Genomic DNA, 18,417 nt, shown 5'->3' with positions numbered 1-18,417 from the left:
GTTGATCGAAAAGAGCATCATCAGAAGAGGATACTTACTTTTGACAGTAACCTTGTTCAATTGGCGGTAATCAATATACATCCTAAGAGAACCATTTTACTTCGTTGAAAATATGACCAGAGCTCCCCAATGTGACACACATGGTCGGATGAAACCTTTATCAAGAAGGTCTTTAAAATTTTCTTTTAACTCTTTCAACTCAGTTGGAGTCATTCTATATAGAGGAATAGAGATAGGATGAGTATTAGGAAAAATATCTATACCAGAGTCTATTTCTCTTTGAGGACGGACTCCAAGAAGATCATCTGGGAAGACCTCCGGAAACTCAATCAAATCTGGAATTGATTTAATAGGGTGTTTGTGAAAACTAGAGTCATTAACTTGGATTAAGTGATAGATGCACCCCTTCAAAACAACTTTCTCATCTTAAGGTATGAAATAAAAGGACCCTTAGGCACTATTGAACTACTCCTCCATGTTATAACTAGCTCATTAGGAAGCTGAAACTCTACTACTCCAGTTTTATAGTCCACTAAGGCATAACAAGCATGAAGTCAGTCCATACCTATAATAACATTAAAATCTACCATGTCTAAATCGACTAAGTCAATCGTGGTATCCTTGTGTTTGACTGAAATGGTACAATTATGATAAACACTCTTAGCTAGAATAGACTCACCAACAATTATATAAATACTGAAGGGCTCAAGAAGTCGCTAAGTATGGATATCAAAAGTCATATAACTAAAAGGATTCACAAAAGATACACTTGCGCCATGATTTCTGAAAACAACAATATCCACATCAATTTCTTTGATAAATGGGCCACTCAACTAAAATCCGATTTCACAAGAAGGTTTGAATTCAAAAATCAAAATTTGAAAACATTATTCAAGGTCTTAGGAACTCTTGGTGAAAATCATCTAAAATGATTTTAAAATCAGTTCAAAATCTCAATTTTAGTTTAGACCTTGATTACTTGAAAAAACCTTTTCATTTACATATCAAAGATCCAAAATTTAATGTAAAAAGCCATTAAAAAATTAAAGGGAAATGATGTTTTGGGATAAAAAATCTTACCCAATTGATTCAACACAAGAAATTCTTCAGAAATCGCCTCCAAGGTTTCCCAAGATCAAAAATAGAAATGGGGCTAAAACCCCAAAATTTATGATCTAAAACCTTCTTTTATACCGCAAAAGCGGACTCGGGTTCGCTTAAGTAGACTCTGGTTGCTTAAGTGAACCCTGCTTAAGTAGAACCTTCACAAAACTTAAGCTCCTTTAGCTTTCGCGAAGGTTTGCTTATGTCACGACCCACATGTACACCTTAGAAGTTGGAGCATTCTTGAGTCGCCACACAGCACATAAGACTCCGAAAAGTCTCACTTAAGCCACTCGTATCAATCATTGCATAATATACACTCTAAAATGAGCAAGAATTTAAAACTTTCTTCACACACGAGGAATACCATGGTAGCTAAGCATGGAATTCGAAGTTATAACCTACTGCGATGGAGGGTCTTCTACTTGTCAATGGTAGAACGAAAACACATCCCATGTAGGCGCATGGTTAGAAATACTAACGATTTCCTTGTTCTGTAATGTCATCTTAGTTAGAGCAACTCCCCAAGCATAGTCACTTGGTGCTAGCCTTTGTTCTCATAGAGCATTTCAATAAAGGAGAATATGAAGAGGTGCCATAACTTGTTCACAACCCAATCACATTACACCTTACCAAAGAGGTCCACTAAGACTACCTACAACGGTCAAGAGAATAAATCAATAACTTTCCTAAGGATGATTTCGCGTCGTTCCAGCCAACCAACCCTAAGTCTACCATTCACACAAGAAGGATACAATTACGACTTTCAACTTCAAGGATATCATAACCTTTCAACAAAAAGGTTCCAAGTTAGTGGCCTTCTTTACTTATTTCAAGGTCACATATTAATCACACATACAAGACTAAGAAGCTTTAGCATACAAAGTCAAGAAGTCATATTCACATCACACAAGTATCAAGTAAGGGACACCAAGTCTACCTAAACAAGACACACACATACTTCTCCATATAACATATAGGATATCATTCAAGAAGCACACAGGTCAACTACGCATACTTACAACTCAGCCTACACACTTCCATAACATCATCAACATAAGTCATCACGTCTCATATAGTCAACTAGGAAGATTCACACTTCAACCTCAAGTACACATACATAAGGCACCACTATAGCCTAGCATGATCACATATAATTACATAGAAGAGCACATGCTTTAACTTAACATATATACACAAGTCAACAAGACATTTACAATGATCACATAGACAAGTTATACATGATAATATTATAGTTCATAAAGTAATGTCGACGAGGCCATATTGTTTCACAATTCATAAAGTAATGCCGACAAGGCCACATTATTCACAATTATATCACATAAGCACCGCCACCATAAGTGGACCATACCAATCATAATTATAATACAAGAGTTATACTAAATAATATAAAGAGAGTTAGGGAAGCATACTACCAATCAAAACTCACAACTTCAATCCATAGCCAATTCAACCAACACAATATTCAAAGGCAGTTACGAATGGTCATGATTACCAATTCAATCCAATAATCATAATGTACAATGAATCCAAAGTAAATCAATATGAATTCATCAATATAGGATAGCCTAGTCATGATTCTAACATAATTCCTTCATGATCACATCACCCATAACATAGGCAAATATAGATATTTGAGAAGGAAAGGGTTCATGGAGATTTTCATTGAAAAACATCAAATATATATCAATAATATCATATCTTGATGTTTGAAAGCTTTTCATGCAAGAACCCATGACTTAGAAGTAGAAATTGGACTTTTTCATCTTTTTAAAATCTTTGAAAATCGTCTTTGAAATTGACTCTAAGTTGATAACAAGCCTTAGATGAAGAACTCCCATACCTTATTAGAAGAATACAAAGAGAATTTAAGAAGAAACTCCATTAAATATCCATCATCAAGCTCCATCTTCATCTTGAGCTCTCATGTGTTTTTGGAGAGAGTTTGGAAGGGAAGGGGTTTTGATCTAGGTGTTAGGATCCAAATGACAGATTAATAACTTAAATACTCTTAAATAGTGAAGCAGGCAGATTGCAGGTGCCATCGATGCCCCTTCACCAACAAACCATCGAATGGACTACGCCCCGTCAATTGTGGTCCATTGGTTGGGTCTACAACTACCAAACCTGAAGTCCACATGGCTCCATTAACTCCACCAATCGATGGGCCGTCGGTTGACCGACTGGCCGCCGTTTGGGGGTCGTGGACTACCACTGCCAGGCACTTCACACCTTGAGTTTGGGGTCCTCTTCTAGGCCCCTTGTTGGTCCTAGGTGGAATCTTTCCCAAACGTTGGACCCATAACATGCACGTCTAGGTCTTCGTAACACCGCAAATCAAATTCGACCAAATGGAACACGTAAATAATGCTAAGGCACACACAAACACACAAGCACGTCCAAAGGCTAACTTTCGAATGTCATCAGACGTTCTTGGACGTTGACCTCCAAAACTTACCAAACTCAACATGCTGCCTTTAAACACTATTATTAACCATATAAGGACCTGATAAGTGCATGACCCAAACATAATCACATGCAAGCACATAGCAACTAACCATCAAACGCCTTGGTCATCCCTTGATGTTTGACTTCAAATTCAATTGAAATGACTTCAAAACTCACAAACATATTAATTAAGTTATTTATAAGCCTTTAGAACAGTGATGAAACTCTAGATAAACTTAGTTCATTTTAGGGTCGTTACAGCTTAAGCAAACTAACCTTCACAAAAGTGAAGTCAGCAGACACTAAAAGATTTAGCCAACTTTCAAATAATTTAATAAACCTTCTATATTCGTTGAAACCTTGTACACACAATGCATATAGACAAATAAATTATACTCTACATTAAGACTCAATAGAATTGTTGAAATATCAATTTGGGGTCTCCTTGACCTGGCTTATGTGAAACTGCAAGAAACAAATTTAACACCTAAAATGGATAAAATAAGCTCGAGACCTCTCAAAATTGTTCGAGCTATTGTATCGGAGATGGGGTTTTAACCTATGGGCACCCAAAGAGTAGCGGTTGTCGGTTTTCTTTGTCATAAAAAAGCCAACCAAGACCTCACTTAGGTCTAAAATAATCCCCTAATCCAATAGAACTTTGAGAATTTTGATCTAACGATCAGGCCACCGAATGTTGACCAAGGTCAACCCCAAGGCTAAAATTCAACTATTGCATAATTCATTACTTCAAATTCTCAGAAAAGGCTCAAAACAAAGAATAAACAACTCTCACGAATCAGATTTCCTATTACGGGACGGATGGAATTGATGGAATTTTTTGACACTAAAAACTATAAAAGAAACCAAAAACCATTATCTTAACAATATTTGTCTTTCAAACTCAAAACTTACAAAATTCTAAACATTAAACACAAATGCCACGCCCTGAGATACCCCTGAGACACGGACACGGGACCTAGGACCACAAGTGATCCCAAGCTAATCTTACTAGCATGATCATGATTATACTAAAGATAAACTGAATAATAAACTAATGTTGAAACTATAATCACAAATAAGATGAAGAGATGGGAAATACTCATATACACTGTAATTGAGATATATGAAAACTAATGAGTCTATTACAAAGAAGATACTAACTCAATACTAAGTTGAATCAAACTATATTTGAAATAGCCTCTAACTGACTAGAATGTTCTGACATGCCCCAACTAAGTCTAGAAAAACTAAAACTAAAGTATTAAAAATACTGAATAGAAACTCATGACTATTATCCTCGAATAATGAGGAATCACCATTGATTCGGCTAAAGTGGAGATCGAGAACTAATCTAAGTGTAATATAGATGCTAAGAGCCTTAACCTACATCACAAGAAAATATAGAGAAGAGTATACGTTAGTACTTGAAGGTACTTAGCATGCAGGACAAATTATATTTGAAATAACAATTAACTGAACAAAGAAATACAACAATGATATAGATCTTAACATGATAAGGATGTTGAAATACTGAGCATGACTAATCTGAATGTAATGATCAATTTATAAAATGCTGAGAGTAAAAACTAAAACTTGGTCAATGCTATGGATTCTAACTGAACTTTGGAGTTACTAATAACCAACGACAAAACCACATGAGCTAACTGGGAGTCCGACGTGATCTCTTTATCGAGAGGACCCAATTACCCGGCCAAAGGTATAGAGGCATCTGATGTGATCACTGAAATGATGCTGACAGAGGAGTCTTACAACCTACATCGCTAGTAGTTTTGAGACTATTTGGGTACGCTGAACCTTAACTCAATATTATGCTACTACCAATGAATTATGTAATTAACATATAGAGGACTGAATTTCTATAAGTTAATGGATTGCTCAAACTGAACATGCAAACTAAGAATGCAACAATAAAACTGATATTGATGCATTAATAACTGAGGCATGTATAACTCAATAACTGCGATATCTAACCTATTATGTATAATTGAAAAACTAAGAAAATACATAGCTAGGGTTTTGGTATTCATGCAATATAGTGAATATTAACATACCAAAATGATTTGGATCATTCTAAAAGCTAAGAACCCAAAAATTATAACATTCAAGAACCCTTAGGTCTAGTCATAATAGGGAAATCAAGAAAGTGACTGAGGTAAAAGGAACCTACTAGTGAAATCTCATATACGTAGTGACGAATTTCATGGATAAATCATTTAATTTCTGGGTTGGAACTGAAGAAAAACTGTTGTGTTCTTGAACTAGGGATTTCGATTTTTTTTCTCCTCTCTTGCTTTTAATTTTCTATATTTTGATTAATGACTTGACTTAGGTATTGTTGCACCCTATTTTAAAACCAATCGAAAACAATTCACAACATGTGACTGACACTCTACTTTTTGGAAAATTGTTGTTTTTGAGTCGCCATCTAAATTTTAAGGAATATTTTAAGAAAACCATTTGTTAAATATGTTAATATAAACTATGTTTTGATTTGCGAAACCAGTGAAATTTTGAGTAAAGGTTTTGGTCACTCGAGGTGAATATGTTATGCATCCCTTAGAGCCTATCCAAGATAGTCCTTAAACTCAATTTAGGAAAATATAATTAGGAAAACTTGTTTATTTACTTGCTTTAAAATCAATGGTATTTAAATTTTATTAGTTTTAAGAAAAAAAAGTAAAACATAAGGTACGACAATTGATATTAGTATGTTTATCACATTGTAAAAATAAATAAATGTACTCAAAAAATAATGACAATTTTATATGTTGAATAATATATATGTGTCTTATATAAATGTATCCAAAATAAATATAGAGTTTAAAAGATATGAAAGTTTGTCATTTTATTTAAATGCAGAATTAAAACGTGAAAGAAAAAGAAAAAAATTAAATGAGATAGTAACCGAGCGTAAACATGCAACAAAATAATGTGTATGTAAAATATGTAAGTGTAGGATTTATAAATTATAAAAAAATAACATTAGTAAAACTGATAGTAGATATAACAATATAAAGTGTCTCAAAATAATAAGTCATGCTCGTTTAGAGAAAACTAAAACATAATATTTGTACCTTTTTGCATATGACATATATGTATGTACCTTGTATTTTGAGCTTCTTGACATATCTAAAATCTTTTAAAATAGCATGTTAAAGAGGTTAAAGTATTCTAGTGATATGTGAATTATAAAATAGAGACAGTAATAATAGTAAATAGAATTTCTTCATAAAGGGATGATTGCGCCTAATTATTGTGACTTATCTAACAACTTAAATTATTATTTTATATGTTCTACAAAATTAGTGTTCTTATCTTCAAGATAGTGATTTCAAAACATGATTTGCTACACTGTAAAGCCCCTAAAAGTTGATGTTTTTATTTCAAAAATCTGCGCCCTTTCAAAGCTAAAAATCTGCAATTTTTAAGCTAAAAATGTGCATCTTTATTCTCAAAAATCTGCATTTTAAGTTGAAATTGCACCTTTTTATGCTAAAAAAACTGCTTGGTAGAACATGTTTAAATCTGCATTTCCACACTAAAAAATCCCCAATTTTTTTAAAGCAAAAACTCTGCGTTGCCAGGCATTTAAAAGTTGTCGCTTTACCTCTCAAAAATATACATTTTAAAAGCTTAAACATGCACCTTTTAATCTCAAAAATCTGCATTCATTAAGTTGCCGAAAAATGTCTTCGAACTTTTGTTAAAACAAATCTTAAATAAAAGAGGTTACTCCCAAGTTCACTTTTTAAAGATAAAAGTTTTCACAACTAAAAGATATGTTAAGTAACAAATAAAAACTAAGTTAGAAAGCAACCTCCTAGGCCAAATGATCTTTACTAAACTCAACATCTAGAGGGATGGGAGATGAACGATTGTGTCTATCGCACTCAATTTGGTTTCTATAAATCAAAAATAAAAGCAAGCATAAATGTAAATATAAAATATTGATACGGATTATGTTAGTCAAGATAGCAACACATACATGTATACATAAAACACGTGAAACATTGAAGTGGAGAGGAAGCGTTGGACGCTATTTAACGTGATGAAGATGCTAGATACGAGTTTATGTGGCTATTATTCACTTCTCTGTTTGGAAAGAGATGGAGTCATATAATAACTCCAAAAGGGCTCATATAATAACTCCAAAAGGGGGCCCGAGTGTACATGTAAAAAAAATGAGAGAAATAATTATCACAGTATTAACACACATGACTTCCTAAAGAAAGGATAATGAATATTTTTCACCTTTAATCCCATTTCCACGGTAAACTAGTAATTAACTTGCTAACAAAGTATAAAAAAAACACTAAACCAGAGGAAGACCGTAACTAACATATTAATGAGTTCTCGTTCCATTATAGATGTTCTAATTTATGGGAAAGTTAAGCACAATTATCATACAGTTGAATGATTTATAAAGTTGAAACTTAACGACTACTGTTATGTCATATTTGCAGTACTGTACTAGCTAGTAACAGGAGAATATTTCAATCCTCTTAAACACAGAACCATTCATGAAACACAAAAATTGTAAGCATACTGATCAAAATTTGAAAGGAAAAGTTTTTTCGTTTTTTTTATAAAAAGAAAAGCTGAAACAGAGCATGGAGTTGATGACAAAGATTAAAATAGAGCCAAGTAAAAAATACAAGGTGGGGTCAAACTTTATAGCACAATCAAGATAAATTCACTAGACAAGAGTCAAGTTAATAATATGTTGTAGATGCTTAAGCGACAAATAACTTTGATTATCAATAGAGGGAACTAAATTCGACTACATCAGATTCAAAGTATTATGCATTAACAGAGAATTCTTCTAGTCACTATGGAAAGAGTAAAAATATTTGAAAGTTCCTAAATTTAACCATGTAGACAAATTCAAGATGGGTTAGGATTTTAAAAGAAACAACTATCAAATGAAAATATGTATGATGTTACGGAGACTTACAAGAATCGTGGTTTATCAAACTCAATGATCAGATTTAGCTTGACACAAGTTTCAACACTACCATATCTTAACAAGCAAGTCCAAATCCAAATAGATTAATTTAGATAGGATTAAATATCTTCAAGAAATAATATGTATAATTAGTGTTAAGGGAATGCAAGATTGAGTCGGGGGGGATTCTAAGATTTCTTTTGAAAGACAAATTGATCTTCCTTGATGCTAAAATAGGTGCAAACTCATATTACAGAACCAAATTTATTAAACATGATTATGGCAAAGCAATTTTCACTCAAGAAGGAGTTACTCTAACGAATTTCAAACTTATCGGTCTAACACGAGTAATTCTAGACATAGGAAGAGTACTTTGTTTGTAGCACCGTATTCATCGGAGCATGCTAGCAAAACAGAAAATAACATTTAAAGGATAACCACTGAAATATTAAAACCATACATAGTGTGGGAGGGCACTTTAATTCCCGTAAACTCAGTTTATGGAGGATAGATTCCAAAAATAAAAACAAGTTTTACTGAAACTTCATGCTTGCGACTCAACGTGTGAACATAGAAACAACCAGTTGAAGAGTTACTCATTTGAAGTTGCTACCCCTAAATAATATTGAATCCACTAAACAAATCGATATTTAATTTGGGTTGAATAGAGAAAGAAAAGGGCTACATTTGTAGTTGTATAGGGACTTTAGTTTGTATAACATTATTATCATATAAGAACAATCGAAAGAGAGAAAACAGCAACATCTATTCAAATTGTGTTATTCATCTTCAGCTTACTATAAGAAAAGAGTTCCCTATGCTCGACAGCAAAATGACTATGCATTAAATACGTATCTAGACAAGAGGCCTAAGTAGGATTAACATAACTTATTTTAATCAAGAGACTTCAAATATTGTGGCATGACAAATTTAAAAACAAATAGTGGCAATATGTGATCACAGCTCACACAGAAATATCTTTTTTAGGAAAAGTCATCATCACTGAAAAGAACCAACAAGATAGTGAGATCTGGTTGACACACAAAATGAAGATGAAGTTGAAGATTCTTCCAGCTATGTGAAACATACTATGCGAGAGAGTATCGACTATGAACAATCTTGAAACAGAAATCTATTTTCATACAAAATCCGCTTGATTAAAAAAGGGAAACATCTGAAATTTAACTGATTGTTAATAGAGTTAAGACAGGCCATTAGTTATTTTTTAAGTCACAATTCACAACTCTAACAGGATACAAATGTCACAACTTTAACAAACTATTTACATGCTGATTTTAATGAAAAATAAATGAGATGGATTCTGGGAAACATTTAGAAATAGCAGATTATATGAAGAGAGGATATTAAAACGGCCATAAAGTTTCAGAGACCAAAACTTAAAATATATAAAAAGATAATGACGACTACTGACCTTGTATAGGGAAACAAACTAGATCTTTGACGTCAGGCGATTTCAACTTCTAAACGAAATTCAACTCGAAGAAGAAACAACCAAAACAGATTGTTTGTTTTCTCCCTCCTTTCTAGATTGTTTTTGGACATTGACAAATAAAATTTTCTCACTTAAGGATCTCTTTGCCCGTTTTTTTCTCTGCTTCTCTGTCCCTTTCTCTGATCCGGGAAGACACCATCTTTTAATAGGTGAAAAACATAGTCCAAATTTAAAACATGAAAATTAAAATAATGCTGAAAACAGAGAGTTGCCGCCGCATATAAAAATCAATCATCCTTTTTTCAAATTTTGATCTTTTGGACTCTTTTAGACTACAAATTTTGAAAATATTTTAAACAAAACTAGGCAGAGCAGATGTGTAGCAGCGTAGGGGTCTGTTCTTCATCAGAAAAAGGTGATGGAGAAGATGTAAAGTTGAGAGGAGGGGGTCGTGATTGATGGACGACAGAGGAGCGCAGTCGGATATTGTTGCTTTCAGGCATTCACGACCGTTCTTGATTGGACAAATCGAAAGGGGCAGGCGTAGAAGCATAGGGGGTCTGGGGAATCACGAGGTGGGTTTGATGGGAGAGGACTTCTTGGGCGGCCATAGGCGATGGTGCAGCAATCGTAAAGACTAGTCTGAGGTACAACGTGGTGCGCAGGTAGAAACGGTCGCTTTGGGGAAGAGAAGCTACCTGATTTCTGGGTTAAAATAGAGTATCCCCGGGGGGGGGGGAGTCTATTTAGGGAACGTGAAAAGTCTTCGTTATTTTGGGCCGTCTAATCGTTTGATCAAATGGTCAAAATTAATCGAGAGATAAAACGATTAACACACACATATATATATATATATATAAAGATAAATTAATTAAAGTCGTTGGATTGAAATAGAATGTTGAGATTAAAAGTTATGAAGCATAATTCATGTGCTCGCCTACGTGGCACACACGAATTGGCCGACCGGTTTAAGTAGATTTGAATTGTCAAAATTGCTCAAATTAATTTCATTTAAATTGTAACCCTTCCTTTATTAAATAGTCATAATTTGTCAAATTGAAAATAATTATTTTATAAGATAAGCTTATTTGATAAAATTAGTCATTTCTAAAAAAAAATAATATGAATTAGTAACTCATTAATTAATTAAGCTTTTCTAACTTTTTTAAAAAAAGTCAAAAATATTTGTCGCAATAATAGAAATTATATTTTATTTAAAAATAGAGTTAACCTTTATGAAAAATCTTTTTTGACGTGAAATTGAATAATGAGATAGTACGTAGTAATATTTATATAATATATTTAATTTTTATTAAAAAATAATAGTATTTATGAAATAAATTTAAACAATAAAGAAAATTTTCATAATATACATATACTTTTTTATTATTATTATTTTTATTATTATTATTATTTTAAAACTTTAGTTTAATAAATGTGGAGAGCCAAAATTGGATGACAACAGTAAGTTCTAGTTACATATTTAGGATTAAACTAACTAAAACCTCATGATTTAAGGTCTAAACGACGCATCCTAGGAGCCAAACGAACAAAAAAAATACCAAAGACCCATGACTTAAAAGCTATCGACATCACTAACAGAGTTGACTGCGGACTGTATATCGACTAACCGTCCGTAGTGGTCGACCGTTGTTCGCGATTGAGGACTGAAAGTTGGCTGTCCCTTAGATGGGGCTTACTTACGGACTATAAGTCGACTTACGGTCCTTACAGGTTGACAATCGTTCACAACTAAGCAATGAAAGTTGGTTCGCCCATCGACTGAGCTGACTGGCGATCCGTAGTTCGCTTCCGTTGGTGGCACATTCAACTTCTTAAAATTTGCATTTTAGGTCTATTTCAAATACAGGGTGTTACATTATTTCCCCTTTAGGATCATTCGTCCTCGAATAAAGAGTAAACTAGATGAGTATGGAGGGAAGGAGCTGCAATCCCTACCACTAAGCACTAGAAACTGATTTTTACTGAACTGGGTTCTTAGAACATGCAAACACGCTGAAAATGCAAGTACAAATTGAAAGAACATAATATTAAGAATGAATTTGCGCTTGAATTACTGAAAAAACTGAAGAGGAACTATAATCTAAAGCTGGAATGGAATTGGAGGTGAGGATACTTTGTCTTCATGACTGCTTCTACTTTCCAAATAGCTCCCTTTATGGACGGACTCTTCCACAAAACCTTAATCAAAGCGACTTCTTTATTTCTCAACCTTCGAACTTGGAAATGAAGGATTTCAACTGGTACCTCTTCATAAGTGAGATTATGATTCACAGTCACACTTTCTAAAGGTATAATAGATGTTGGATCACCCACACACTTCTTGAACAACTAAATATGGGAAATTGGATGCACTACTGCTAGTTCTATTGGCAACTCTAACCCATAAGACACTTTATCAATCTTTTCAAGATCTTGTAAGGTCCTACATATCTAGGATTGAGCTTCCCCTTCTTGCAAAATCTCATCACCCCTTTCATAGGTGACACTTTCAGGAAAACCAATCATGAACTATGAACTTTATTTCCCTTCTCCTTGCATCTGCATAAGAATTCTAGCTACCGTGAGCTGTCTTAAGTCTATCTCTAATGAGTTGCACTTTCTCCATACCTTCATGAATTGAATCTGGTCATATCAATGGTGCTTCACCTACTTCAAACAAACCAACAAGATATCTACATCTACGCCTATACAATGCCTCATAAGGGGCCATATTAATATTGGAATGATAACTATTATCGTAGACGAACTCTATAAGAGGAACATGATTATCCCCACTACCTTAAAAGTCGACCACACAAGCTCTCAACATGTCCTCTAATGTTTGAATGGTAAGCTCTGCCTTCCCATTTGTCTACGAATGAAACGTTGTGCTAAGATGTACTTGAGTACCAAGACTTTTTTGAAACGACTTCTATAAATGTGACGTAAATTGATTCCCTCTATCTGAGATGATATTCAAAGGAACCACATGCAACCTCACAATCTCATTAATGTAAAGCTTGGCATAATCCTCGCTGAATCTGTAGTCTTGATCGCCAAAAATCATAAAGACTTAGTAACCTTGTCACCAATCACACAAAAGGAGTCATCCTACCCACGAGTACTAGGTAAACCTACAATGAAGTCCTTTTTGATCACTTCACACTTCCTAGTGGGAATGTCAATCTCTTGAGTCATACCCCCTGGTTTCTAATGTTTTACCGTGACTTGCTGGAAGTTAGGGCACTTAGCCATAAAATCTGCTATATCTCTTTTCATCCCATTCCATCAATACATTTCCCGTCTGTCGCGGTACATCTTAGTGGCTCTTAGATGAAAGAATATTTGGAGTTATGAGATTCTTCAAGAATTTGATATCTCAACTAACCCATCGTAAGAACACATAATCGGCTCAGGTAACGAATCACACCATCTTCCTCTTGGGAGAAAGCCTCCACCCTCTGCTGGTGGTGCTCCCTTGAGCTCAAGAAATATTGGATCACTATCTTGCTTTTCTTTAACTTCCACTACCAAAGAAGATTATGACCCATTCTAAAATGTTACTCCACCATTTGATATGCTCAAAAGACGAACTCCTAGGCGAGCAAGTTTGTGAACATCCTTCACTAGCTTCTTTCTCTCTTCCTCAACATGTGCTACACTATCAATAGATAGCCTGCTAAGGGCAACAGCTACTACATTGGTCGTACCAATATGGAAATGCATACTCATATCATAATCATTGAGGAACTCGAGCCATTTTCGCTAGTGAAGAGTTAACATTGTCTGCGTTAACACATATTGAAGGATCGTATGGTCTGTGAACATATTTACGTAAACACCATACATGTAATGCCTCCAAATCTAAAGTGCAAAAACCACTGCTACAAGCGCGAGGTTGTGAGTTGAGTAGTTCTTCTCATGCACCTTAAGTTGTCTAGAAGCATAACCTATAACCTTACCTCACTGCATCAATACACAAACTAGGCCGACTCTGGATGCATCACAATAGATTACAAATCCATTTGAACCCTCTAGTAGAATCAAGCCAGGAGTTGTAGTCAAATCATTTTTCAATTCTACGAAACATTTGTCACAATCATTTGACCAGTGATACTTGACCTTTTTTGGGTCAACTTAGTTAATGGAGAGGCTATAGATGACAATCCTTCCACGAACCTTTTGTAATAACCTGCTAAACCAAGGAAACTTTTAATATCTATAGGTGAGATATGTCTGCGCTATTGTTTCATTGCTTATATATTCTAGGAATCTAATCAAATTCCTTCACTAGACATAATATTCCCAAAGAAAGCAACTGATTGTAACAAAAATTCTCACTTGCTAAATTTTGCAAATAACTGACGACCTTTAAGAGTTTGCAGAACAACTCTCAAATGACATGTTCTTTCTCATTCCTAGAGTAAAGGAGGAAATCATCAATAAAGACGAGAATGAACAAGTCCAAGTAATGCTTGAACACTTTGTTAATCAAATCCATGAAAGCAGCAGGAACATTTATTTTTCCTAATGACATAACTACCAATTAATAATTACCATACCGAGTTTTGAATGTTGTCTTTGACATGTCATTATCTCGTACTTAAAGCTGATGATAACCTGATTTGAGGTCTATCTTTGAGAAATAAGTAGCCCCCTTAAGTTGGTCAAAAAAGTGATAAATCCTTGGGTAAAGATACTTAATATTAATTTTGACCTTGTTCAACTGCTTATAGTCGCACATTCTCAAAGAACCATCTTTATTATTTTCGAACAACACTGGTGCACCATACGACGAGATACTAGGTCTGATGAAGCCCTTATCTAGAAGGTCTTTCAAGTGATCTTTCAATTCCTTAAGCTCAGCTGGAGCCATTCTGTAAAAATGAACAGAGATAGGTTGGGTATCTCGGAATTCAAAAGTCGATTTCCTTATTGGGAGGAACTCCAGGAAGATTTTCTACAAAAACATCTAGAAACTCATTAACCACAGGAACTAACTCAAGAGTTGGGGTTTTGAAGCTTGAATCCTTTACCTGAACTAGACGATGGAGATAACCCTTAGAGATTATCTTTTTGGCCTAACCGTAAGAAATGAATAGACCCCGAGGCGCTAAGCTACTGCCCTTCCAGTCTAAGATTGGTTCATCTGGAAACTGAAAATGAACAATTGTAGTTCTACAATCAACTGAAGCATAGTAGGAATGTAACCAGTCCATGCCCAAAATGATATTAAAGCATACCAATTCTAACTCTATGAGGTCTATTGAGGTGACTTTTTGAGAGACTTTGACAAAGAAATTTCTGTACACTCGTCTAGCTATAATCGAGCCACTAATTGTAGTAAATACTGAGAAGGGTTTTGAGAGTGATTCTAGACTAACATCAAATTTGACTACTATAAAGGGAGTTACTGAGGTAAAATTAGCCCATGGATCTTTCAACTGAGTGTAACATATGTGAGCCACATCTTTAAGCCGGTAGGTTGCCAACTGAACCCTACCATTACCAGTCACTTCGATCACTCCAAAGATTTTCTTAACCTCATCAATGATATTTGTAGGTCCTCACCAACTTCTGACCCTAAAAACATAGGCAGATTAATCCAATTTTTTTTTTAAAACTCTAGTTGCCACTAATCCATCATTTTTATTAGTAGGATTTGGGACGTGATGATTGTTCTGGTTAGTCATACTCTAAGCCAAAAGCTTAATTGGCATTTCAAAACTCAATCTCGTTAGATGTGCTGAACTTTACGCCCATCAGAAGGATTCTACTTACTGCGTCTTTTCGAAAATCCTAGTACTTTTAAACCTAGTGCTCTGAAACAAACTTTATCACGCCCCGATCTACCCCTGAGACTCAGAAATGGGTCCTCTAGTGATCCCAAGCTTACACTGCTAGCATAATCGTGAGTGTACTAAAGATAAACTGAATAATATACTTATGTGGAAGCTATAATCTTAAATAAAATGAAATATGGGGAATACCTATATACTATAACTGGATATATGAAAATTGAGGAGTTTAATACAAAGAAGATACGGAAAAGGGCCTAAAATACCCTTGAAGTATTGAAAATGGTACAAAATTACCCTCCATCCACCTATTGGCTACAAAATGCCCTTTTCATCCACCTATTGGCTCCAAAATACCCTTCTCATCCACCTTTGGGTTCAAAATTGACCACTTTTTTAATTGTTTTAAAATTGAACTCTTTAAATATTTTTTAAAATACTTGGCGTTCAACTATTGATTATAATTTTAATTTATTAATATAATTTATAAACCAACCCACTACCCGCTCATTATTAACTAAACCTCACTCAATTAATAATCCAATTATAATATCAAAATCGTCATAAACACTACTAAAACACGATGAAATTATAGATTCATGAAAATGACATCCAAAATTATTCGAGTCCGAATCGAAGCCCCAATTAAATTTAGGTTGAGCCGCTTATTTAGGAGGACACTTTCTTTCAAAATTGAATTAGAAATTTATGAGAAGGTAAAGAAGTAATACATCCCGAATTAATTCATGCATTTTTTAAGTATAATTTTATAAATATTTATGATTTGTTTTAAAACCTTTAATATATTATTTTGAAAAAAAGTTACCTATGAAGTAACATCACATAATTGAGACGTAAGAGTGATTAAGATGAACATAGTCAGACTTTTAAGTTTATCGGTGATTTTTATTTAGCCACTTGAATGTATGATAATTTACTTCTATAATTTTTAAAAACACTCAATTAGTAGTAGCTTGCATTAATAACGTGACGGGCTTATTAAGAGGAATTTAATTAGTAATGGGTGGGTAATGGATTGATTTATAAATTATACTAATAAGTCAAATTATAACAAATAGTTGAGCGCCACGTATTTTAAAAAATATTTAAATAGTTTAAATATAAAACCGTTAAATAAGTTGTCAATGTTGAACCAAAAGGTGGATGACAAGGGTATTTTGGACCCAATAGGTGGGTGGGAAGGGTATTTTGGAGCCAATAGGTGGATGGAGGGTAATTTTGTACCATTTTGAATACTTAAAGGGTATTTTAGACCCTTTTCCGAAGAAGATATTAACTCAATACAAAGTTGAATCTAACTATGTCTAAATAGAATTGTTTTTTCGTTTTTAAGTGGAATGTTCATTATCATAATAAGTAGTCGATTAGGAGAACTACTATCTCACTGTAGAGTATACTATTCCTCATCTTTCATTATTCATCCTTTATGTTCGTCCTGGGACATAGATATTCTAGATACCCCCTTCTATTATGAATCGCCAAAGTCTTCCTACTTCTCCATTGTTACAATCAGATCCGAAAAATGAGAAATCAATCAAGATGGACCTGAATTGAATCATTACTATAGCTCCTAACTGAATAGAAATGCTGGGACAGGCCCCAAGTAAGTTTAGCAAAACTGAAACTAAAGGACTAAAAATACTAAAAAGAAACTTATGACTATTGTCCTCGGATAATGAGGACTCACCACTGATTTGGCTGAACTAGAGATCAAGAGTTAATCTAAGCGTGATCTAGATACTAAGTGCCTGAACCTATACCACGATAAGATGTAGCGCAAAGTATGCGTAAGTATTTGAAATGTCACGCCCTGAGCTGCCCCCGAGACGCAAACACGGAACCTAGGACCACAACTGATCCCAAGCTAACCCTATTGGCATAATCATGAGCATACTAAAGATAATAAACTGTTGCGGAAGCTAAATCATACTTAAAATGAAAAGATGGGGAATACCCATATTCTATAAATGAGATATTTGAAAACAATGAGTTTAACACAAAAGAAATATTAACTCAATACTAAGCTGAATCTAAGTATGTTTGAAAATAATCTCTAAACAAGACTAGAAATACTGGGACAAGACCCAGCTAAATCTAGCAAAAACTGAAACTAAATGACTAAAGACTGAAATGAAACTCATGACTGTTGTCCTCGGAGAATGAGGACTCACCACTGAATCTGCTAAACTGGAGATCGGGAAATCGATCCATGCGTGATCTGGATGTTGAGAACTTGAACCTAAATCAGGAGAATATGTAGCGCACGTATGCGTCAGTACTTGAAAGGTACTGAACATGTAGGATAGAGTAAAACTGAAATAAAACATAACTGAACAAGCACAAAAACAAGATAATAATCTGAACGTGAGGTGCTGATTTCTGAGCTAACTAGATGCAATGACCAATTTATAACATGCTGAAACTGAATACTGAATATAAAGATAAATGGTCAATGCAGAGAGTCTGACTGAACTGTGGGAGCTACTAATAACCGATAATAAAACCACATGAGCTAAATTTGGAGTCTGATGTATACGCCCCATCGGAAAGACCCAATATACCTTGCAAAAGGTATAAAGGCATGACGGCGTGATCACTAA

General features: G+C 34.3%; 1 protein-coding gene across 16 annotated transcripts in view; it reads right to left on the bottom strand.

Moving 5' to 3' along the window:
* LOC107024437 overlaps nucleotides 1–10,719 on the bottom strand; it is a 28,850-nt gene extending 18,131 nt beyond the window's left edge. For 9 of the 16 annotated variants that reach the window (XR_003579434.1, XR_003579441.1, XR_003579435.1 and 6 more), the window contains exon 1: nucleotides 9,975–10,718. The gene's annotated coding sequence lies outside the window, so the exon portion shown is untranslated. The other 7 variants (XM_027918596.1, XM_027918597.1, XM_027918599.1 and 4 more) reach the window with 5 other exon arrangements.
* Between the last annotated feature and the right edge of the window lie 7,698 nt (nucleotides 10,720–18,417).

This window comes from Solanum pennellii, chromosome 7 (assembly GCF_001406875.1).
Source record: "Solanum pennellii chromosome 7, SPENNV200".
Classification (NCBI taxonomy): Eukaryota; Viridiplantae; Streptophyta; class Magnoliopsida; order Solanales; family Solanaceae; genus Solanum; species Solanum pennellii.
This window is presented reverse-complemented; position numbering and strand designations above follow the sequence as displayed.